Source organism: Ambystoma mexicanum, chromosome 1q, assembly GCF_040938575.1.
Source record: "Ambystoma mexicanum isolate Mex_15411 chromosome 1q, UKY_AmexF1_1, whole genome shotgun sequence".
Classification (NCBI taxonomy): domain Eukaryota; kingdom Metazoa; phylum Chordata; class Amphibia; order Caudata; family Ambystomatidae; genus Ambystoma; species Ambystoma mexicanum.
The window spans coordinates 1,221,468,591-1,221,492,088 of NC_090922.1; the positions used below are offsets into that span (position 1 = coordinate 1,221,468,591).

Consider the following 23,498-nt stretch of genomic DNA (forward strand, 5'->3'; position numbering starts at 1 on the left):
CAGAAACCAACCCATCAGATCCAGTCCAGTCCCACTGTGCAGTGTCCAGAGTGCCGTGCTGAGTGCAGAACCAGAGTGCCTTGAGTCCAGTCCGGTGTACTAGCTGAATTCCTGTCCAGAAAGTCTCCCTGACCAGATCCCTGACGGGTCCATTCCAAACAGTGGTAGTGAGTATGGTATCCAGTCATAATGTCGAATACAATAATGTCGAAAGTCAAAATGTCAAACATTTAGTCGAAAATAAAAATGTCGAATTACAAAAATGTCGAATTTTTTTCGATTTTTTTTCGAATTAATGTTTAAATAAATAATTATAGTTTATAAAACATAATTTTTTTAAATGGTTAAAGGTATATCCATGGTGGGTGGGGGATGGGGAGGAGGGGGGGGGGTTGGGGTAGGGGTTTGGGATGGGGTTTTTTAATAATTAATTATTTAATTAATGTTTTATTAAATACTTTTTTTTTAAAATTAAAGGTATATCCATGGGGGGTGTTGGGGGGGATGGGGAGGAGTGGAGGGTTGGGGTAGGGTTTTGGGATGGGGGGTTTGGGGGGGGACCCCCCCCAATAAAAAACGTTAGTATGTGTGACATTATACATAGTTATTTTAACATTGGTTTTTCGATTTTTTTTTTCGACATTTTATTTTCGAAATAATGACTTTTTCTATTATATGTATGTGTTTTCGACATTTTTGAATTCGACATTTATTTTTCGACATTATTGTAATTCGACATTATTTTTTCGATATTATGACTATAAACCAGTGAGTATCCATCCTCTACAAAAACCTTCATAACTTCTTCACCGTGTATGCTAGAATTCGACATTTTTTTTTCGACATTATTGTAATTCGACATTATTTTTTCGATATTATGACTATAAACCAGTGAGTATCCATCCTCTACAAAAACCTTCACAACTTCTTCACCGTGTATGCTAGAAACGAAAAGTGTCTAATTGAAGCTAACCTCCTGAGCTCAACGAATCCAAAACCGCATCCCAACTCCTTATAGTTATTCCGCAATCGCGCTTACCGCATGCTGAAAAGTTTGCCGCTAATTTTTTGTTTGGCTCAAATCCATCACGTGAAATAGCTGTTCTTTGCATCTGACCTCAGAATTAAGTTTTGAACCTGCTAGTTACTCAATAATCCTTGATAGCGTTTATCTGAAACCATACAAAGCGGCTCCCACTAGTATTGAATCCATTTTAGTGAATTAAATACATTTTCAGTGTTTTTACCATTCCATTCAAAGCCAAATTCATAACGTTTTGACAAGTTTGCAATAATTCCTGTTTTTCCTGGGTTGCTGGGAGGGGGTGGGGGGGATTGAGGATTGATACTGTATTTGTTGAGTGTGTATTCCTGAAACCTCTTTTCTCTCCTTTTATACTGCATATTGTGGGGATTGAGTAGTGTGCAGGGGGAAAGAGTAATCACATTGCATGTTGATTGAACCCACACAAAGTATTATTCTATGCGGCATTATTTTTCCTATCATTACTCCGTGTGATTAAAGAGTTGGTGTGACATCACCCCATTGGTGATTCTTGTATAAATATTAAATAGTGTAATATATACATATTGTGAAATACATAAAATAAATCCTTTTAACTTTGCAAAACAGCCTGCTTCCTGGTTCAGTGTGAACGGGGAGGATTCAAAGAGAGGGGCGTGATATAAGGATACATCATTCAGAAATAAAAGAACTTGGAGACATGAATAATTAAGGGTTCCAGCTGTGCATCACATGTTAGGCATGGACTTAGGTGGAGTGCCGGGTTGAAATCACTTACAGAACCATGTCTTGAATGGGCTAGATAACGTCTACATGGAGTGCTTGGATGAAATGCCAGTGTTCAGCCCCACTTGGGAAGAACATCTTGATCAGGTGTAGCAGAATGCCAATCCGACCATCAAATCTGGCAAGTGCCAAGTTGGTCAGGGTAACATGGTTTACCTTGGACACAAGGTAGGAGAGCATCAAATCAAGTCCTTACCTATAGTACCAGCTGTACAAGACTGAGACCCCTACTACTCAAACACAAGTGAAAGCCTTTTTAGGGCTCACTAAATACTACACAAATATCATAGCTGATTATGGGACCATAGCAGCACCCTTAAATACCGTTTCCTCTCAAGTAGCCCAAGAAGGTGAAATGGACAGAAGAATTCCAAAAAGCCTTTTAGGGGCTGAAAGATGCCCACTGCCAGCCAAGCTCCAGTATTGAGCGCTCCTGATTACTCTTAATCTGTCCTTGTACAGACAGATGATTCCAATACAGAAATTGGGGAAGTCTTGAGTCAGATGGATGACCAAGGCAGGGAGCACCCCATGTTAGGGAATTTGTCTCTGTCTTGGACTTTTCCCTACATTTGTACTCATTTTTTAATCTGATCTGAACTTTCTACAGTGCAGTGAATCCCTCAACTTTACTAGTTTGCTCATTTGTCCTAAAATGGCTACGAATAAGTGACATGTTGGCATTTAGGTTAGCAAGCGCGCCCATATTCAAGCTGGCATGTGTTTCAGTCTGTCGGTACTGTAAAACATTCCCTTAGTCTTGTTAGTTGTCACTTTTGATAAGTTCTTTATCATTGCACCTTACAATGCAGTACAATGGGATACACTCTGTTTTGCCCTCGACAAACACTTAGATTACTTTAGGTGTGCCTAAGGGGCAAGCTGATGGCAGCAGTTACTTTTTGCTACTTGGTGTGTTTTGTTTTGTCTCTTGGCCATCTTGTCATTAACCCCTCTTCTTGACCTGTGAGGACAGGAAAATCCTTATATGAACTTCCAATGCCCAGGAAAGCTGAGCGGGCTGCTGCAGGGCCATGTGCGTTTTCTGCCAGGAATTGGGCTGGCACTATATCATCCCAATCCATAAACTGGTCTCAGTGGGTCTGAATGTATTCATGAGCTGTGCCATCAAAGATCCTTATTGGATGTGTGTGTGTCTGTCAGTGTGTGTGTGTCGATGTATGTGTCAGATCCTAGACTGGCTAGTGGGAGTTATGACACTTGCCTTGCTTTTTGATAAGAGGATGACCCCTGCATTTGTTTCCAGAGAGATCCTGGAAGAAACCTGAAGGAGCCAAGTCGCCTGTCCAGTTGCCAGACAAAGGAGACAGGAGACCCGTTGGAGGAAGCCTAGTGACCAACTTCTGCTGCTGTGCCTGGAGAGCCCTTTCGTACAAGTGATCTCCAGAAGTCCTGCGAAGAAGCATTGACACTTTGGGTGGTGGGAACAATCGCCCTCAATGTCAGCCCGGAGTCAAGTGAAGAGCCATCGGAAGTGACCCCGGATCATCCAGTGGCTGGCCAGCCCGGAGTTTGGGCTTCTGTGCTGCAGCCGTTCCATATTGAGTGCCAGAACTGGGGGATCCACAGTTTGTGCCACTGGAGGCGTCCCTTGCAAATTTCGTGGTTCCAGCATCAAGGGGACCCGAGAAAGGAGGTGAAGTCCAACCGCGAAAGTTATCGTCCTGCATCAGTGGCCCTCGTCCAAAGCCACTCTGCATTCAGTCCCGTACTCTCCATCCCGAAACCTTGCACCAGCATTTGTCACCGACTGGCACAGAGAACCAGGCAAGCGACTTTGGACCCTCAAGACCTGCCAAGTCCTAAGAAGAATCAGAGTACAGGGGGTGAGTTGCAACACTACTTCCTGTCCCTTCCACCTCCCCCCTGCAATCTTCCTTTCCCCCTTCCCATGCACTTGCGCGATCTGAATGACACCTGGCCTAGTAAGATCGTTGTCTGTCCTTCTGTTCCCCCCCCCCCCCCCTTGCCTCGTCGCGCCTTGAAACACTTGTGTATAGGTGCGTTATAAATGCCACATCATATCATGACCCCATATCTCCCCTTTAAAAGGGTTTGGTAACTTTTGAAATGAGTTTGGTTTTGTTTATTACAAACCTTTAAAAAACCATTTACATTCATCTTCTAATCCAAAAACACAATGAAAAGTAAAAAGCAGAAAACACTTAACATTACTCTTATCGTATTAAAATTAAATTGAGCTTGCAGCTATTGTAGATCTATTACTAATCAGATCATAGAAATTGTGATATAATTCATTTCCAACAGATTCCTTTAGAATTCCTTTTTTAACTCGTCAGTGTTCATTTGCATAATGCTTGCTAAGATATCTAAAAATGCTGTTAAGGCACAAGTCAATGTGTTACTTTCGCCTTGTTGCATCATTGACCACCATTCCTCTACTGTACAAGTTGGATATTTATCTATATCCTGCCCGAAGCATCTCATTCTTTTCTCTTCCAACTTCAGACGATTCATTACACAGCTGACAATCTTTATCTTGTAAGCTACCCTTATTCTTTTGATGGTTCTCTTGTTTTCCAAGCGTTTAGCCTAAATTTTAGAAAGGTTAATCTTCTCTTTCTGCATGGGAATTTCATCAAGTACTTGGGAAGCACATTTAGTTTCTTAGCTTCAGGTGGTGCATTTTCCATTCTGGTATGTCGGCTCCTTTTATCGTATGTCTATCCAATCTTGTTCATAGTTTTTTCTTTACTGCAGTAGGGTTGAGAATAAGAGTTTCCTTATCTGTATGTATAACTTCACAGGAGGCTCTCCAGCAGCTTAGAAGATCTTCAGTATGAGGAGTAGTAGAATTGGTTAAAATTCTGAATTGGGGGGAATATCAGCAGCTCCCGCTACCTTCCTATACAGGGATAGGGTATTCCATATCACTAACGCATTAACAGACGATAGACTCCGCTCATAGCTCACGCAGGCTGTTGGATAGCCCTTAGGCAGTTGTAAGATTCTTCTCCATATCACATGCTCACAGCGTGACCACAGTTCAGAGGCACATCCTAACAAGGTCTCCGCTCATAAGTGAGGGCTGGACTGATTTTGCTCCTGTAAAAGCGAATCTCCGGAACTATGGAATATTTCTCATGCAGCTTTCCTGCTTGTGCCGCAAGCTGCTTACGCTTGGCAACAATCTTTTTCTTCATGGGCTCATCGTTAATGCTTGCACTTATTGTGACCCCTAGGTATGCTGCCTCTGTTACACCTTTCAAAGCATTACTGCCCAACCTCCATGTGAAGAATTGGGGAAGCATTTTCTTTTTGAGCTCCCTGAAGGGTTCTCGGAATCAGAATCTCCAGATTTCTGTACATTAATCTCGAGCTTATTCTCATCAATGTATTCTTTTAATGCTGAGATCTTCCTCTCAGTGTTAAGTCTAGAATCGCAATGTCATCTGCATACACAATCATATTAAGATGCTCTTCATTAATCTTCATGTGAAAAAGGAGACTTCCTCCAAGGCTATACCAACATCTAAGATGAAGAAATTAAAAAGCGTAGCTCCTAGCGGGCATCCTTGCTTCACACCGCGTGTTCTAATTGGCGATGTGACATGTCCCATCTGATCTAAACGAACTTGGACCGACGTTTCTGAATACAGGGACTTTATTGCAGATATCAGGCTGATAGGACTTTGTTTTTTTTTACTTAAATCTTTTTGTTCCCCACAAGATCTCTCGGTCCTCTGCATCGAAGGCGTGAGACGGATCTATAAATGCAATCTACACAGGTTTCTGCTTTCTACAGTTTGGCTTTGCCATTGCTTGCGTGAGCATTCCAAAAGTACGGGGCACTTTTATTCACTAGAACAACTTGTCTTTTATATCCCTTTGAACTCTTCATTATACCCCCAAAAGCCCCCCACTCATTTTTCCCATCTTACAAAACGGTGTAGAACTTTGGTGAATTTGGGCACAAAGCCCCATACATTTTAGGAGTGGACTTTTAAAGTTAATGTATCTCTGTGGACCTGTAGTGCTAGTAATCCTTACCAAGGTTTTGTTATGCATTTTGCCCTACTGTAGTGATTGTCTACATATATAATTTAGTTTGTGTGATAACCTTATATGCTAATAGTCATTTTTCAGTGTTATATGGCCATAAGTATGTTATAACTGTAAGTGTTCCTTGACTTTTCACTGTGTGTACTCATATTCCTGAGACTTAACTTGACCACTTTGTTTGCTGCCTTGCGCTGGTTTGGCTACAGCTCCCAGAGTTGTCCCCGCCAATAAACTAGGTTGGCCCCTTATACATCTGTCCACCAGGCTAACTTATAGAAATCCTGTCCTAACACCTCATCTGTATTGGCAGAAAACTAAAAGATGTGGGCCGTAATAGAACATGAATGTTCTGCCATTGTGTGGTCATTAAAGAGGTTTTGATCATACTTGTATAGCTCCACTTTCAGGATCTGGCTCTACTTTCAGGATTCAAACTGATCACCAACCGCTGAGATGGCTGATGCAGATGGAGGGGGAACATCCTAAGCTGCTCAGGTGGTCCTTCAGCCTGCACAGGTTCTACTTTACCGTTGAGCATAGGTCAGGGTCACACCATAAGAATGCTGATGGACTCTCCAGAAGGTATGACTGACGAACAAGAGATTCATCCAGGAATAGATTGAATCCTTCTGTCCCTTTGTCGAGGGAGGAGCACAAGGTTGATCTTCCTTTTTGAGTAAAATTCACCCCACTCTGAGTCTCTCAGCATTTATGCTGCACTCGTTTTTTTGAACTGATTCTCCAGAGTGGGAGCCTTTTTCCATACTCACAATTCTTTTACTGTAACCATTGGCTCCCTTTTTGCTTCTTTTTGATACTTTGTAATGGAGTTATGGTTTCCTCCATCTTTTCTGGCATCTAAATTTTATTATTGCAGAACACTGCACCTTCTGTGCAGTATTGTTGAGGAGCTCCTTGAGCTTCCTTTTTTACTTTACTGGTGTTACCAGGGCAGGTGTACGCCTTTTATCCCACCTGTATTTTATTTTAACGAGATGAGCACGACCCACCTTAACCCCTTAACTGCCAAAAGTCTCCCTCCACTGTCCCACTACGCCCCCGTGCCAAGCCCCCCCCTTTTTTTTTTTTTATTTTTTTTTTTTGGTGATTTCGGTATGCTGCCATTCAATCCCTTGTAAAGTGTTTGTTACATGTGATATCTCATCCACATTTGGCCTCTTTTCTTCCCACATGTATGCGGTCATATTGCCACCAAGGAATCCTAGCTTGCTGTATGGGGATGAGAAAAAAATAACTAAAAAGGAAGAACATTTAGTGTTTTTTATTTTTAAAAGAAATTCTCCAGAAAATGCCAATAAAATGATGTACAACAAAGTCTTTTGTTTTTTTTCTTGTAAGAGCTAGTAACAAATGGTTTGCTTTGCTGAATTCGCCATTTTCCAGAACAGGTTGAGAGGAAAACAAAATAACATTTTTATAAGTTTACCCTCAGTTTTGTGAGAGGTAGGCGATTTTTACCCTCCCCTCCCCCAATAGGACATGCATGCATGCATGGAATGGAAGAGGAGGGTAGGAAAGCTGAATGGGAAGACAGAAAGGCATACATTTCTGAAAAGTAGACCACATTCTAAGTTTAGGAAGGGGTGATTTGCAAAGGTCAGGCAACAACTATGTAGGGCTAATTCCCATCGTTTGGGGAAAAATTTGAAAAATGACAGATAAAAAAAAAAGTATGTGCTGGACATGGGTGGACCTGTAAGGTAATGTCTTCTGTGAATATTGAGAAAAGCAATTCGCTGCTACATTCCCTCGATTCCTCCAGTTAGGAAATCACACGTTTTTCGTAATGTTTCAGAAAACTAGCAATAACACAAGCCAAAAACTGAGCCTACACATGATTTTTATGCAGACGGAAACACACCGCCAACAACACATGTCCTACCTTCCCACAGGAGTCCAGATGAAAACAGTACCTCACATGTGTGGGTGCAACTACCTGGGAGGAATAAAAGTGTCGACCGTCCAACGGGAGTCCCACGGAGCCCCGGCAGGGTCCCCATCCGTTCCCCTAGTGGAAATTCTGTAATGCTTCCTAGCCAGAGTTCCAGGATGGTCGGGGGATGTCCCTGGCTTTGGGTGGCTGTCCCTCATGTGAGTTGACCGTCCACAAGTCCAGTGGTGGTTTCAGGGATCCTTGGCAGGCTCCCCGTCCTTTCTCGGAGGTAGGTGTAGCGCAACCCAGCCAGAGCTCAAGGATGGGCGGGGCTGATGTCCCAGGCCTTGGGCACCCGTCTCCCATGAAAGAAGTGCACATAGTGCAAATAGTCCACTGCACTATGTGTATCCTCCCCCGACAGCCCTGTTTAGTCAGGCCCTCGCAGAGTGAGGCAGGCACAAGGCTACAGTCGCTGGCATTTAACCAACTGCTCCTTGGGGTGTCAACCTGGTGCTCCAAGTACACTAGGATATGCTCTAAATGCACTCAGATATTCTGCAGCAATGCCAAAAACAAGAGCAGAAAGGTTAATAACCATGACCTAGGTACTATTTCAGAAGGCCAAATTCACACCACTTGTTTGAATGCTACGTTTTTGAAAAGAATACGTTTGGAAAAATCTTCAAATCGTTTTTAGCATCACAAAATGAAAAGGGATTACATCCTACATTTTAATGTGTTTATTACGTTTTAGGGAGCAATGGAAGGAAAAGTTGAATCGGAAGTACTGCTCCTGAAAATGACGACATTTTGCTGGTCTTTGTTCCACTCAGGTAACTGTATAGAAACAAGTTATCAGGCCACAGTTGATGCAGCACTTCGCGTTGGCCACTTAATGCCATGTGTGTAAGTGGACTTGCCATTGAACATCAAATACTTTCTTTTTTTTTCTTTTTTATTTTTATATCTGAAAAGGCATTGCATTTCTGCAGTATTGACGATGTGTGCTGTCTATTGATTGAAGAAAGCTATTGATGATTTTCTTTTGTTCGGAGTGTGATGTAAAAAGGGGGTCAGGGAGGTGTAATGTGCACTCCCTTTTTCGGAATGAATTTTTGCATTTTTGTAACCCCAGATGGAATATAAAATGACTACAAAGGTTACCTAAAATATGTACTTGTATTAAAATTAAAGAGTGGGCTGCATGGTTATGAAAATGTCCTAAAATGCCTACGAATAAGTAACATGTTGGCATTTAGGTTAGGAAGCGGGCACATGTTCAATCGTGCAAAAACCTAAACCTTCATGTGCTTTAACACGCTTTTTTCGATTTGTTATTGCCCAAGGAAATGCATTTAGATCTACGCCCATTTCAAAATATTGTAAAAGAGAAACACATTGTTTCGCCTCTAGGATTTTGTTTCCCATGATTAAAAAAAAAGTGATTACATTGGAGGGGTGTAAACATGGCCCATGCATGTGTTCATGCATCTGAGTGTTGTGAAGGAGCCCTCATGGAAGGTTAGGAGCAGTTTTCTCACCTGAGTATTTCTATAAAAAAAAATATATATATTTGGCTAAAATCAGGGGTGGAGCCAGCCTCAATATTTTGGACAGGGGGCCTGGAGGACAGTTTTAAAAAGTGGGTTAGGCGTGGGGCCATGAGTGATCACCCAACTCCCTTTCGTGTTCCTAAGTGGCTTATCAATCGTGCCTTTTTCTTGCGGGCCTGGTAACCCTAATGCAAAAGCTTTCTCGCTGCTCCGAAATGTCCAGAAGAAATTGAGGGTGGGAGGGCGGGGGCAGTGAAGAACAAGGCTCATTGTTACTTGTTCAGGGAATCAAACGGGGCACCTTGAGGTGATGAAGTGACTACAGGTCCAAGCATAGTGAGCACAACTGCAACAGTATCTCGCCAGCAACTGTAGATGGCTGCAGAAAGGGCGTTAACCAACTGCGCTGTTGCCTACGCTCCCCCCTTTCGCTGCGATCGGAAGACTGAATATCTACTATTCCTTTTGTTGGCCCAACTTCAATCCAATTTGGAGGATATTTAATTTCACAAAGAGATGCTAATCCGAGTTGTACGCCCTTCAAAAGGAGAGCAGTTTGCTCGCTGACTCAGTCATGGGGAGGGTATATTGATCTGGGCACGACTGGTTTCTGTCTTCTGCCATGTTTGTTTCTGTGAACTGTTACTGATTTTTAAACGTAAATACTCTGCTCTCGGCAGTGAGAGATTTGACTTATGCTGCAGCACCCCTCTCATTGCTTTCTGCCTTCAACTTCCTCGAAGCGAAAGGCCTTAAGCCCTCACAAGCCAGTGGCTGTCTTTGCCACTGGTTAAAATTGAATTTTAAAGAATGTATTTTCTTTTTTTAATCCAGTTTACAATATGTTTGTAGGGTAACAACTATTATATTATTGTGACTTGTACTGCATGCCACTGCCATTTTTCATTATCTCCATGTGCTCAGGCGATTCTGAAAAGGAAGGAAGGGAGTAGGATGGTTGGTTAGTAGGGCTGAGTGGGAAAAGCGCAAGAGGTTCAATGTGCTGTTGGTAGCTTCAGTTCAGAAAAAAAACCTGTCACTGTGCGCTGCTTTGATTTTAGTTGATTAGGCATTTGTGTGATGTTTTGTGGGTGGTTGTATGCAGGTGTTTCATGTGTGTGTTGGGTGTTGTGGAGAGTTGGGCAAAGGTCTGGGTTGGGTGGTGGGTATGCAGAGTGTTAGCGTTTTTACCAGGGTTAGTCTGGGGTTGGAGACAAATGAGGAACTTATTTGGGGATATCAACTCTTTGACCTCTACACCCTATGTTCCATTCGAAGTCTTGAAAGAATGTTGCACGTGTGTGAAACCTTATGGAGGCACGATTTCCTCTACTCCGTTTTACATGAATCAATACAACATTGTTTCACACTTGTACACGCGCCACAAGAAAGCTAAATACGAGAGTGTTAGATCCAACTAAAATGTTGCATTGTTTTCTCCCTAATTCCTAAATCACCCTACCTTGCCCCCCCTCCCTCCATCTCTGTGGATTGTTTATACATTTGAAAATATTGCATTTTTTTAAACATTTTACACATCACATGGGATTTGTACCCAATCAATATGAACACTATGATGATGGGTTGATATTGGTGTACATGATTTCCGGTGGGCATTTGCCTTTGTAATTGTACTTTTTATATTTGCATTGAAAAATGGGTATAATGAAACAAAATAACATGCTAATACTGTGCAACAATTGCTCTTACCTTGATGATTGAAAATGTATTTACATTTTTTCTTTTACTTGATTTTTTTCTATTTGAATCTCCTTTTTTTTTTATTTATTTTTTTTTTTTTTAATTGGGTTTATTTTTGAATTGCGCTGATTTGACAAAGGCATGGTGTAAGCCGAACACATGTTAATCACAGAGGGCCACCTGAATTACATGATTTCCACTCGACAATAAAATTTGAGTTGGATCGGACAGCACTTTCGTATTTAGCTTTCTTGTGGCGCATGTCCAAGTGTGAAACAATGTTGTATTTAATCTGGGGTTCGGTTGTTTTTGCATTGGGTTAACTCTGGGCTTAGTCTTATTCCTTTTTGGTATGGCGTCAATATTTCTTTGTATGGTCTAGTTTCATACTGTTTTCTTGCATTGCAGTGGTGGGGTTTCTCTCTCCAGTGTTTTCTCACCTTGCTGCGTGAAAGCCATGTTATAATAGCTTCCTGAATTGTCAGTGATCTTCTGTTGTTCTTATTTAGTTTGGGAGCAAGTTCCACCGCTATGCAGGAGAATGCTGGTCTCCCGATTTTTGTTTTGCGTATTGTTTCGGTTCAAGGTCGATGTCATTGCTCAGTCTCAGTGTTCGTGTTGGTTGTAGATGGTGATTGTTTCCTGTATGAATTCCGCTCCTTGGCTGTGGATCGCTCTGTGTGTTATGCAGAGTTTTGAAGTAGATTTTTTCTTTGTTTTTTTTTTTTAAAGGTAACCAATGCAGTGTGCTTTTTGCTGTGGTGATGTGTACTCTTCTAGTGAGTGTAAGGAGTAGTCTTGCTGCTGCGTTCTGTATTCGCCGTAGCTTCCTCATGAGGTATTCAGGCATTCCAAGGTAGATGCTGTTGGCGTAGTCATTCTTAACATGAGAGAGATGACTGTGTGTGTTCTGTGTGAGGGAGAAGAAGGGAAGTATCTTCTTGATCATGAGTAGGTGGAGAAAGCATTTCTTAACTACTGTATAGACTTGTGGTTCTAGTGTTAGTCTATTATCCATTAAGATTACAATATTCTTGACCACGTTGGATGGTTCTGGCACGTTTGCCATCTTGGTGGCGCATGGAAAGTGATGGATGTTCAACAGGTCGTTGGGTGTAATCATGTTTTCAGTTTTATCCAGGTTGAGTTTAAAGCTATTGGTGCTTATCCACTGGTTTAGTTCAGTGTGGCAGTCTGTGAGTGTTGGGGTTTTGTTCATCACTGCCGTTGATTTTATAGATTGAGTGTCCATTTCGTAGTTATAGCAGGATAGGCCATGAGAAAAAACAAAAGATGCCAGGCACCCAAAAGTGCACAGAAGCATTTTGCATCACATTTTGCATCACATTTTGCATACCACCAATATATGGCAGTATTCCCATTATAAGAAAATACTTGTTTGATTTTCCTTCTATGCCAGTAGTGCTACTAAAAGACACCATATCCATGTTGGCTTTGCCAATAAAGACCAGTATCCCCACCTATGAACATTCATGTTGGCTTTGCCCATCATGCCAGTAAAAATGCAATGTCACTATAATAAAACATAGCCACAGAGACTGCACCAATGTAGTCCAGTAACCCCACGTAAGAACATGCATCATGTTGGCTTTGCATAATGCTAGTACAAATATGTACAGCTTTCTGTTTGGGACCTAGGCACCAGCCCTCTAAACTCTTCAACACCCATGAGCAGCTCTTATCCCCAGGCCCACACATGCCCCCCCCCCTTACACCACAACATATGCTGCACTCTTACTCAGATTTGCACCACCTATACATTGCCAACATACAAGCTACACGCTCACTGAGATGCACACACATATCCATTCTCACAGCCAGAACCCCCTTGCGCCACATGCATACACCCACATGCACAAATGTTCTTCCATACCTGAATACATTCTTGGCAATAGAGACTCCCGCCGCCACCATGCATGCTGCATGGATGGCCCTCATGCACCAGGAAGCAGGGAGAGGTGTTTAAACACCCATTTGCCTTGTTCATGACCTGCATGGCAGAGCCGTGGCATTTAAACAGATCGCCCCAGATCCTCTGAACGTAAAGGGATGCACAGTAGCCACCTGTGGGAAGGTAGGACATGTGTTGTTGGCAGTGTTTCAGTAGTTTCCAGGTGGGAAATGTCTGAAAAGGTGTTTCTTTTCCTATATTACCATGTTTCCCTAACCTAACCTGTGTCCTCACTTGCTGCTGCAGCTGAGAGAGTGCTCAGTGTTTTCATTGGGCTGGCTTGGCTGCTCCATAACGGGTGGCAGGTTGGTGCCCTGCCACCCGCTATGGACCAGGAGCCCCTCCAGGTAAGGGTTGCGAGTTAAATACACCACAATAGTGATTGGACCGCAGCAAGTCACTGGAACTTGTTTTTTTGTTTTTCTTTTTAGAATGAGAATACAGTTCCAACTTAGACCTTGACCTTGGAAATATTAATGAACACGGTTTTAAAATAATCCACATCAATTGGAATGGATTAGCCCCCTTCTCTGTGTTGCCAAATGGTGAAATGTGATGTATTTGTCATTGAACATTTCAGTAGCAACAAAAGAAATTAAAAGGCTAATAATGATTTATTCCCCCTATGTATAGTTTGGTGCTGCTGTTCTCTCGCATCTGACTACTACAAAAGAGACTGTTAATAACCAATTAATTGGTACTCCTCCTTTCATCCTCCCACGGACTTTCCCCTGTGGGCGCTTAACATGCTGGGTTATCTTGCTGGCGTGTAGGATAATGTATTTATTGAAAGTACGTTCTTACAGAAACTCGCAGAAATGGGTGGTACACGGCCACCACGAGTGACGGGTTCCCTCCTCTTCGCTATTTTGATTTTTACTTGAGACCTTATCAGGGGAGACCACAGAACAGAAGGATCCATTCTCTGCATGAATGATGCTCAAGAAAGGGTGACGATCATTGCGTAAAATATTAGGGTGTGTCATTCCCACCCATCATGCACGCCCTGGCTAAGTCACATGACGCCCTGGAATAAGAAGTAGCGGTCCAGGCAAGAAGCAATAACATTTGAGCCTCTTTTTTTAAAAATAAAACAAATATTTGAGGGTTTAGCTTCTGGTCATTTACCACCTTCGAAAATAAATGGATCTTCAATTCCTTAACCTGCTGCACAGGCTTGATCCATAGACCTCTTTCGCAACCTCCTAGAGGAAGCCTGCAGAATACTGGGGTTGATAACGGATTGTCCATGGAGCTCTGCCAGCTCACAAAGTCTCTTCCATGTTCTCAAGATACTTTTTAAAAAATGTTTTTTTTTAATGTAGTTGCCTGCTGGTTTACTCCCACTTCAAAAATTTGCCCATTCAATTGGACTCCTTATTGACTTCGGTGTGATGAAGGGCCGAGTCGGCTCTGCTGTATGTCAAAACTTTATCATGCGGGGGGGGGCTCTGTTGCACACGACTAAGATGGCCGCCTGAAGGGAGAGCTCCGGCCCGTAACATATCCTATCATAAAATTAATCCTTTTCGGGGCCACCTACATGCCAATAAACCTCTGTTATCGGCAGTGGAAGACCTGCGGCATCATTCCACTGATTTCCCTGCAGAAACGCTGGCTCAATCCTGAGATATCGGACTGGAAGCCTACACCGTGAGCGCGGCAGCAGCATACCCGGACCACGGTTCCAGAGGAATCACGCAACAGCCGGCGGCGTCGGCTCATCTGCAGGCCGGAGAGGGGAGGAGCCACCCTGCGCGCCTTTTTGCTGCCGGGTGCCTTCCTGATACACTTCGGAGTTGCCAGTGAATATATCCTGCTGGCCCCCAGTCCTCCTCCTGGGTGTACACAGCAAGTCCGGCCCGGACGGAACATTACTTTTCTTCAGCGGGGTGCCGACCCGCTCCCTGAGCCGTTGCTGCCCCGCAGACTGATCCTTGACAGACCACTGAGTCGGACCTTGCCATCGGCGGCATGCCAGCTGCGTTCGCTCGTCTGGGCCTGCTGATAACATCATTAGGTGGGTGTCCTTGTCGTGGCTCCTCCCGGGACACTCTGGCGCAATTCCTCTGCATATACCCGCCACACAAGCAGTGTTGCCCTCAGCGCCCCGTATGTAGCGCATGCTGCCCACAAACTACGCTGATGATTGAGTCACACGCCTAAGTGCCGGCGATCGCTGACCACCGAATACCACTGGGCGCCAGAACGCGTGTGGACGCAACCCAACAGATTTAATATATGGGCCGCAGCGAAAAGAAAAGTATGGGCCCTTCAGAAAACTGGTCTGATGGACTCCTTTGCCAGCTCCCAGCCACATGGGTCTGCCGAGACACCCACTGAGCCCTCGGGCGGTCAACCGGAGTCTCCAATGGATGAGAGAGTGGACACACTATTATCGATGGTCCAGAGTGTATTCTTGGTGGTTAACAGCAAACTGGACGATATAGGGGCCACAATCAGCTCTCTGAAGGCAAGGGTCGACAAGGAAAGTGCACGCACTACGGAGGCGGAGAACAGAATTGGAGTCAACGAGGACTCGATAGCACAACACAGCCGTGATATCGCCCAGTTAAAGGGTGACCTGCAGAAAACCCTGAACAAGTGCGAGGACTTGGAATCTTGTTCAAGGAGAAACAACATCCGCCTGGTCGGAGTAGCTGAATCCTTCGGAAAAGGTTCCATGGAACGCCAGGTGGAAAACCTCCTGAAATCCCTATTGAGCCCCAATGCTTTCGCCGATCATTTTCTCGTGGAGTGGGCCCATCGTACTCTGCCCCCCCCCGCCTCTCCACCCCCCCCCCCCTCCCAAGCCTGGAGCACCGCCCCGCACGATCATTGCCTGACTCCTGAATTATAGAGACAGAGACGCTATCCTGAGGCTTTCCAGAGAAAAAGGCTCCCTGCATTATGAAGACAACAGGATACACATATATCTGGATTTTTCAACTAATGTGCAAACGTTGAAGAGGTCCTACGAACCGGCAAGAGACAGCTGAGGCTACGCCAGATCCCATATGCACTTGTCTTCCCGGCTAAAATGCGCATCCAACACGGAGGCCGAGCACACTTTTTTGAGAATCCTACGTAGGCCATGATGTATGTCGAGGCCTCAATTCCCCCTTCCCTCGGGGAGCCGGGAGACTAACCGCAACTTGCCGCCCTAGCCGGTGGCAGAACCGGAGGACCATGCTGGCTGATGAGACTTACTCCGCACGGCCTTGCCACAAGTTCAAAAACCCATTGACGGCGAGGTGGCCCTATCCACATATGTTGTAGTAGGGCCGTGAGCCCCCCCATGGTTGTTGGTCACGTGAGTACAGCTCACACCCCCAGGAGACTTCCCAAGTTATGGTTGATGGGATACATCATTGGGTTGGGGTTGATGATGCGGGTGGGGGGTTGACGGGGGGGGGGGGAAACGGGTACGTTTTTCCTGGTGTTCTGCCAGGCATGGTTGGGGATGTTACAAAGTTAAAATCAGGGGACTACTTTCCAGCAGGACTCTTCCATCACTTGAGACAATGGCGCCATACTTGGCAAACGCTCCCTCTGATAGGCAACTATGGCGCAGGCTAAGGGTGGGTTGAACATTAGATTACTCTCTTGGAACATTCGGAGTCTCAACAATCCAGTCCAGGCGAGGAAAATTGCCGCATACATTACACGCCACGACCCCCCCACATCCTTCTGATACAGGAAACACTGCGCTGGGGAGTATCAATACCAAATTCCTCCCACGATGGGGTCCTCATAGGTACTTCACAGAGTATTAGACACAATCCACCCCAAGCTATGCTTCAGGTATCTTTTTAGTAAAATAGACCCTCTAGGTAGATACGTGTTGGTATGGGGGAGGTGGCGGGACGGCAAATATTACTGATTAACACATACAGTCCTAATATAGACGACCCGCTATTTTACTGCGCAATCTTTGATATGCTGTCCACATCGGAAGAGGCGCAAATAATATGGGGTGGGGATTTTAATGATTCTTGATCACTCCCTGGATCGTTCATCTACCTCCCCCAGGGCCCTGTCCAAAGCGGCTATTACTGTTAGACAGATGATGGAACAGACCGATATAATTGGCGCATGGCGCATGTTACATCCACATGAGAGGAAATTCACGTTCTACTCATCTGTTCATGACTCCCACTTCCGTATAGATTATTGGTTCATTAGTTCATCCCTCTCTGGGGCGATCGCTGACTGTGCAATACACCCCCGCACGCTCTCAGACCACTCGCCGATAACACTAGACATCAGCCTAGATGACTCCCCACCTCTGGCTAAAAGGTGGAGAATGCCCTCTGCGATCCTTGGGGACCCCAATATCTGTGAAGCACTACATATTGAAATTGAGGAATTTCTGGAGTTGAACGAGCGTTCGGTGAGCACCTATGCTACCCAATGAGAGGCATTCAAGGTTTGGATCCGGGGTACTGTACTGGGTAAGTCTACGGGTATGCTGAAAGCGGTGAGGAGGGAACTGGGTGTGGCTGAAGTCACAATAGATGCATTACAGACGGAATATAGCACCACATTGAACAAGGAAACCCTATCTAAGATGCACGCTTCCCTCAAGGAATTCAATGAGCTAGCCAGCAGGGAAGACTTAAACATGGCTGCCCCGGCTAAGGCCCGCAGGTACGGGGAGAGTAATAGAGCGGGGAGATTTCTGGCCAACATGCTTAGAACAGACGGGCACCTCAACCCAATCCCTAGTATCCAGAACCGGCTGGGGTCATGGTCAATAAAGAAAGTGACATTAATTCTACTTTTGCTGATTTCTACTTTGCTCTGTACTCTGATCATGATGTTAAAACCAGGGAAGACACGTTCAGGTACCTGGACTCCCTCGATCTCCCAACACTTACCCAAGCGACACGAAACATTTTGGATCAACCCGTTACTATTGAAGAACTCACTGAGGCCATTAAATCTCAGCACCATTGGCTCAGACAGCCTGACCGCCGAACTTTACAAAGAATTTCAGGGTGAGCTAGCCCCACTATTACTGAAAGTGTGGGAAGAGGCCATGAATCGTGGTATCCTTCCAGACTCGATGCGTGAAGCAGTCATTACGGTCCTTCTGAAGCCACGCAGACCAGCACAGGATATGGCCTCCTACAGGCCCCTCTCCCTAATCAACACTGACATGAAAATCTTCGCCAAGGTGCTGACCACCAGACTCCTGCCGTACATGCAATCCTGGTCCACCCTGACCAAGCTGGCTTTATACCAACTAGATCTACAGCTTTAAACCTGAGACGATTATTTAATGTGCTGGCGCAAATCGATCCGGAGGCAAAAGAGGCTGTAGTGGCCCTAGATGCCGGAAAGGCCTTTGATTCCGTCTCCTGGACATACCTTTTCCTGGTACTCAAGAGGTTTGGCCATATTTTATTAAATGTGTCCAGCTGCTATATACCCAACCATCCGCCAAGGCATAGTCACTGCGAATTACTTCTCACCCTTACGACCAAGCTCCAACTGTGGGCTAATCTCCCTCTGTCCTTATAGGGCCGAGTGACCCTACTTAAAATGGTAGTTCTACCCAAACTCTTATCTCTTCAACAACATCCCCATTTGGCCCGGTAAACCCTTTTTTGCGAAACTTAAATCATTGGCGTCTTCCTTTATTTGGAATGGGGAAAACTGCTAGGCTGGGTTGGGACAAGATGGTGGAGCCATACTCACAGGGCGGTATCGCGGCCCCTGATTTTGAATTGTATTGTATAGCAGCACAGGCACAATTGTGAAGCATTGGTTTGACCCCGAAGACACAGCCCCACACATTCTTTTTGAAAAGCATGCAGTCCGCCCTAATGATATACGATCGGTCCTTTTGAACCCCACTTATGGTAACATCTGTCCTTTCAACCCGGTATACATCACCACACGAGCTTGGTTCAGGGTTTACAGGAGGATTGGCCTGGAGATCCCCTATGACCCAGATATACCCCTGTGGAACTTAGTATTTCCCTGACTTTTGACAAGGCCCTTCAGCGAACCTGGGACCCGAATAAACTTTTCAGGATGCGAGATATGTTCCCCGATGGCATGTTTTGTGAACTCGCAGACTTCATAGATGCAGTGGGGGTGGGGGGGGGCAGTTTAAGCGGCTTCAATACTATCGTATGAGAACCGCTTTACATATTTACTGCTTCAATACTATTGTATGAGAACAGCTTTTGCTGCTAAATGGCCTTCCTTCCTGGCAGAACCCCAGACACATGAATGCATCAGAGCTATGGTGATGACGGATGGTCATAATAAGGGAATCTCGTTGCTATACACCTTGGTGCAAACACATTCCCCCTCACGAAACACTATCGGAGAAACCTGGGAGCGAGATATGGGTACCCAGATTGATGACGTGAGATGGGCCCGATATTGTCAACTCAACCAAATCGGTCTCCATGAAGGCAGGACTCCGACTGATCCAATTTAAAATCCTGAATCAGTTACATTACTCCCCGGCTAGGATAGCTAAATTTGTAGAGGGTTGCACAGGGACATGTTCGAAATGTGGCGCCCCCGATGCTGGAGCGTATCATATGTACTGGTCGTGCCCTGTTATTGCAGACTTTTGGCGAGAAGTGACTGAGCTCCTTGAGGAGATAACGGCGATCCCAGCCGCTCTGTCCCCCCCCCCCCCTGAAATACCTGTTTGGTGACATTGGCAAGGTGAAGCAAACCACGAGAAGGTTTTTTAATATTGCATGTGTTATTGCCAAACGGCCTACCCGATCCAACTTCCTGAAAGACTTGTGTATGGTGAATGATGATGAGGAACTTTTTGTCTTATCAGTCCCGACGCCCTGTCGTCCCAAAGATATATGGTCGCTGCTACGTCTGTACCGATGTAATTTGATGTCTGATGCTGATGTAACACCTACTCCGTCACCTTTGTTGACGATGCCTGCCTTATTGCCACAGATGTATGTCATTGTCGAAATTATGCGCATGCTGTGCTGCACTGCTTATGAGAATTGTCTTGCTGTGGACTGTTCCCTTAATAAACAAACAAAGTTTAAAAAAAAAAAAGAAAACCTTTATCATGCAGGCTGAGCAAAGATGCCTAACTCGCTGAGCTATCTTGCTAGGCACAGTTCAAGTTAATGTTCCATAGTTGACTTTTGGTGGCTGTGAATGGATGGTAGAAGCTTCCGCTGTACCTAACGAATATGAAACCGCTTGTGTATAATGCACACTAATGTACTATCAGAATTTGGTAATTCACTCTTTGACTCTTAGGAGCTCCAGTAGTCCCTATGAGAACAATACGACATTGTACCTACATAACACAATTGTCCGATCCAAAGCTCTTGACCCATCTGAGCTGTGTGTGCTCTTTATATTGCAGGGCTTGGAGTCTCGCGTCGGAAATGTGCAAAGGAAAGCTCCAGCTCCAGTACCAGGGTGCTAAGACTAAACACCAGACCACGTGGCCTGATACACCTTGAAACCGCTGAATGCGCCATTTGTTGGATCAGGCGCTCTCTCCCATGTGTGAACTTACTCGTGCATTTACAAATCTTGCATTTGCTCTGTCTGTATCTTCACCTCCCGGCACTCGCACATGTGTAAAGCATTTCAGAGGCTTGTGCATTTTTACAGTGATGCCACAGTCTGAGAGCTAGTATGTGCATATGTTTCAAAGTGTTGGTTTATATGACCTAACCATGAAGAAGGAAAGGTATGAGGGCATGGTTTGCATCGCCTAGGTGATCAAGCCAATTTAAAAGTATGTTACATGTTTGGGCAGGAGCCCTGATAACAGAAAGAATCCTTGTCTCTGTGTGAACATGCACAGCCCATCTTACTTGGCCGCAAAGGACACATGTTTTTGGTTTAGATATGTTTTGATCCTAGATGGTTCCTTGCTCATCAGTGGAGTACCTTAATAGGCTATATTGAAATGTGGACAAGTGTGGTAGAATAGCGAGAATACAGTTAGTATATAGAGCGGGGAGGGGATGAGGGTTACATTGCAGGTAAAGGGCGGGACAGCCTCAGGAATCGTAGCATGTTTCCTTGATCTTGAACCTCAACACGGGAGCACTTTACAAAGATAGAAACTGCACGCCCCCTGCTGATTCTATATTTTGAGTTTCTACCAGTCTTCCAAAATGCACTGCCCTTGGGTCTGCAGCTATATTTTCTCGCCATTGCCTTCTTTACATTTCTGATACAACCACATGTTTGTGTGCAAGGATAAACTACCATATGGCTGCACATGATCGATCTGAATTGGTATTGCCCACTTTTTCTTGAATGCTCCTCTTGTGCCCTCTGGTAGGCAGTAGCATTTTATTCCTGATGTTGCAGTGGACAATGCATTTTACACAGAGAAAGTAAGTGATTAGTTAATTTGCTGTTTTAAGAAGAAGTAACAAGATTGTTTTTAAATGCTTTTTTAAAATAATTGGTTGTTCTACCTGCATGGCATTGTTTTTCAACACAAGATTGCCGCCTGCAAGACCGCCGTGTGAAAGTATTGGCAGTGGTATGCTGCACAGAAGAACACCTGACCTGACAGGCTGCCCTGGCTCAGTTATCACCGTGCTGATGCTGTCCGTTCAAAAGGTACAGTACTGTGATAACTGAAGGATGGCAGCCATCTTAACTTCACAGGAGCTTGCCGTTAAATGCTATTGGACGCTTGCCTTGATTGGTTGTTTTTAAATCGCATTTATTTTAAATTAAGTAAGTTACGGCATGCCAAATGGTACACTTGTGGAGGGAGAGGCACAAAGCACATTAAGGTAAGAACTGTTCATCTGTTTTGCAGTTGTAGAAATAATTGTCAATCTGTTTTGTTGTAAAACAACTCTTATATTTCTAATAAAGTATTTGTGATCAAAATGTAATGCACGATAACTTCTGCAATCACTGAGCAACCTTTCTTTGAGTTGTTGGGTACCTTGCCATAATGTTTTGTGACCACGTGTGTGTTTATTTTATTTTTTGACATTTGTGGAAATGGCCATCCAAATGTTTTTCTTAGTAAGTTTTTCACCTGTCACAGGACTCCCGGTTATGTGTTCCATGTAAGTCCCAATTAGGTTGTTCTTCTAAGGGCTACTTTTCTTTGCACATTTATCAGATGAAGTTACCACACCACTAGAATGTGTCGGAGATGCAGTGTGCTCCAGGCATTGATGCTAGCATCCTGTATGTCATTTATGACCCACTTCTTTCCCCTTTATCACTTTTCTCCCTATTGCAGTAACTGCATTATGTAAACAACATGGCTGTCTTAATTTTTGTAACCTTCTTTTTGTGTTTTTTTTTGTTCTTTTCTGGCTGCTTTTTATCTGATCTTCTGGGTACTGATAATTATGTATTGCATCACCTTCCCTTTCCAAATTGTACATCCAGTTGCTAATTATGTATTGAATATTTATATTCTTTGAGGTTGCTATCTTGCTTGGATGTATAGTTCAAAAACCTTTCTGAAATATGGCTCTGGGATCGGAATAAATGTAATTGTGCCTGCTCCACGTTCATACATGCAATATTGATTAAGCATTATAGACCTTGGAATAAGGTCATTAATACAGGATAATCGCCTGCTGTGGTCTCCCAATCTCTATAATGCTGTTAGCACACGAAGTTCGGAAACTAAAAAGGAAATCTTTTTTATAGTGGTGGGGAAAAAAACTGCACACAGTTAACTTGTCACATTAATTTAATGTATATGAGCTTAGTAACAAACTTTGTACATTTTGAGGCTTGGTTAAAGGTTGGCATGTAGCATTAGAAAATATTGCATCTTTTACCACTCCACGAAATTATGACTTTTGTTTCTGAGCGCGTCAATTCCGCATGCCTTTGTGTGGAGATCATTCCTGCCACACAGAAGCATTACTTCATGTGCCATTATCCATGTAGTATTACTACATGCAGTAATACTGCATATCCTCAATTGGGACATTTGGTACTCCAAAATTGGGGAAGGGTCCACATGACTCTGACTCTGAATCATGTAGACAGTTCACGTTTATTGAATGTGGTAATAGTAAATGAGTCTGGCAGCATTTCCAGGGGACGGTTCCTACCCAGTGCGTAACTGCTGTACCATATATGCACAGTGCACGTTTCCCGTGGCCATGCATGAAAAGGCCACCAGAGCTGTTTTTGCTTGTAATTCTGGGAATTGTCGTTTTTTTTTCTTACCCATTCAAAACATTGTAAAACTACAATTCCCAGAATCCAAAGGGGGGAGCTGGACTCTATCGCCTTCTTGGGCATAGCTACAGGAAACCTGAGAGCTATAAACCCTGTTTTTGCTTATTTTCCCGGCAAGTAATGTAAGGCACTCGTGGTGGTAACAGTAAAGACCCACAACGTGATCACAGTCCAAGGGTGTTTATTGATCTATAAATGCACGGTGGAAAAACACCCAACCTAAAGCTTAGATGGGAGCAAGCTTCCACCAAAAATAAGGCAGTCCTTGTGGCGTCGTGTAAAAATAAAAAGGCCTTTAAAAAAAAAAAACGATTTCCTTAC

The 23,498-nt window shown here is 44.1% G+C and overlaps 1 long non-coding RNA gene across 5 annotated transcripts in view; it reads left to right on the forward strand.

The window, feature by feature from the left end:
* The window catches only part of LOC138544315 (uncharacterized), a 66,573-nt gene extending 44,171 nt beyond the window's left edge, over positions 1-22,402 (forward strand). For 4 of the 5 annotated variants that reach the window (XR_011290697.1, XR_011290698.1, XR_011290695.1 and 1 more), the window contains exons 5-6: positions 8,506-8,584; positions 20,350-22,402. This is a non-coding gene — a long non-coding RNA (uncharacterized lncRNA). Of the gene's footprint in view, positions 1-3,077; positions 3,658-8,505; positions 8,585-20,349 lie in introns of all 5 variants that reach the window. The other variant, XR_011290700.1, reaches the window with a different exon arrangement.
* Positions 22,403-23,498: the final 1,096 nt, after the last annotated feature.